Genomic DNA, 2354 nt, shown 5'->3' with positions numbered 1-2354 from the left:
AGGGGACCGAGGACCGCGCGGCGCCGGCGGCGGACTCGGGGCCGCAGACTCCGGGGCTGAGCGCGGGGAGGCCCGGGTCCCGCGGCCACGGCCGGCTCCGGCCGGTTCCAACCGGCCCCGCTCCCGCCTCGGGACGCCCGCCCGACACTCACCACTTCCCGTTTCCCGGCGTCCCCGCGTCCTCCCTACGGCCCTCGCGGTCAGAGCAGGGCACAGGGGACGGAGGCGGCGACAGGGTCGCGAGAGCGGCGGGCAGGACAAGGACGGACCCAGCTCAGCCGTGCAGCGTCGCTCCTGTATAATTAGTATGTTTTCAAATCTTTTATGCGTGTTAGGCAAGACTCCACCTTGTTCTTCAGAAAAATTATGTTCCGGCAGCCCGTGGAGCACTCGGGAGAGTGCAGCTCTGGGAGCGCAGCAGCGCACCTGCCGCGGGTTCGGATCCTATACAGGGATGGCTGGTGCGCTCACTGAGCGCGGTGCGGCCGGTCACAAAAAGGACAAAAAAAAAAAAAAAAAAAAAAAAAAAAAAAAAAAAAAAATCATGTTCCTTTGGATATTCATTATTCCTATAATGTTTGCTGAATGAGACATCACTACACACTTATTAGATGGCTAAAATCCCAAACAGTGTCACCACCAAATGCCAGCAAGGATGCAAAACTAATGAACATTCTTTCAGTTCTGGTGGAAATTCAAATTGGCACAGCCACTCTGGAAGACACTGGTGACCTGCCACAACACTAAACATTCACTTACAACACGACCCAGCCACAGAGCCCCTCGGCACTTAGTCAAATGAGTCGAAATGTAATCTACACACCAAACCTGCACGCACATGTTCTCAGTATATAAGGAAATCATAAAAATCCAATAAACAAATTAACTAAAAGCAAGAAAAGGACTGAAAACTATTTCATAAAGTTTGAAAAACCATGTATGAAAACTGGACAATCTCATTGGTAATTACTAAAAACCAGTATAATATCACCAGGTGATCCTATTTCACACACAAAGAATAGGCAAAAATTAATACTTTAGATAATTCCAGTGTTGCCAATCATATGAGATAAACAATCACATAGGCAGGAATAGTGGGAGAGTGAATTCATATAGTCCTGGGACGTCCTGGTAAATTTATAATTGCTACGAATCTACAACCTGCAAGTTTTCTATGATGTATAGAGAATTAACTGTGTGTAGGCACTTGGAAACTTCAGGTGAGAGCAGCTCTGTCCACAACAGCCAAAAATAAAATCAGAACACCTCCTATAGTAACCTGAATTGATGAGTGCCGGACCAGGGTTCACACCCTTCAAACCTGTTGTACAGAATGGGTCACAGACCCCTCACATACAGGTCACGAGCTAGGTAATCGGGAAAGATCCCAGGAGACACTTGACAGAGTTGACATGTTCATTCCGATGTGAGCTCAGTCCTCAGCTTCCTCAGCAGCAGCAGCTTCCTCAGCAGCAGTAGCAGCCTCCCCGTGGCCCCCCTGGTGGCATCCCGGGCCTGGGGGCAAGGGGGCCTGTGGATCAGAGCCACTCGTCCTTTATACTTAAGTCGATAACCCAGTAACACCTGGGTGTCCACACACATCTACAGACAACAGCCAAGGAACACCTGGGCGCACGTGCACAGTTATCATTTACATCAAATGCTCGGCAATAACCCCCCAGGGGTCCTGACCATGTACTTTCACTTTCCCTACAAATGAGCAGATTGGACGATCCGAGCATCAGACACCCACATGTGTGAAACGACCTAGAGAAAAGGCAAAAAGATACAGGTCCATTTATTTCCTTTTATAGAATTTACAAAAATGCCACAATTAAACCAAAACACTGCTTGGTGATAAATAATATAAGTTCTAATGAATATTCCCAAAATTATGGAGAGTGGTCACCTCTGAGGACAGGAGGAAAGTGATGTCACAGTAGAGGACCACATGACAACTATGAACTGCTCAAGGTTTATTTATTACTGTGGACATCCACTCTACAAAACATTATACAATAATTGTTATTTAAACATAAGCAAACATGATTCCTTAGGTTCAAATTATACCTGATTCACAATTTCAACTATATTTACTTCTTAAATGTGTGAATTTCCCATTTAAAAGCCAGACTAGGGCCGGCCCGGTGGTGCACTGCTACAGTGCGCCACTTGGGAGCATGGTGGCGCTCCCGCAGAGGGTTCAGATCCCACATACAGACCGGTCCCCGCTCACTGGCTGAGCGAGGTGCGGGCGCAGCACCGAGATTTGCAATCCCGTTGCCGGTCCTGGTCCGGTACGGGCGCGACACTGAGGGTTGCGATCCGTTGCCGGACACGAAAAAAGACAAAAA

The sequence above is a fragment of the Galeopterus variegatus genome, unplaced genomic scaffold (assembly GCF_000696425.1).
Source record: "Galeopterus variegatus unplaced genomic scaffold, G_variegatus-3.0.2 Scaffold3308, whole genome shotgun sequence".
NCBI lineage: Eukaryota > Metazoa > Chordata > Mammalia > Dermoptera > Cynocephalidae > Galeopterus > Galeopterus variegatus.
The sequence above is the reverse complement of the archived record's forward strand: the minus strand, read 5'-3'. Positions refer to the sequence as shown.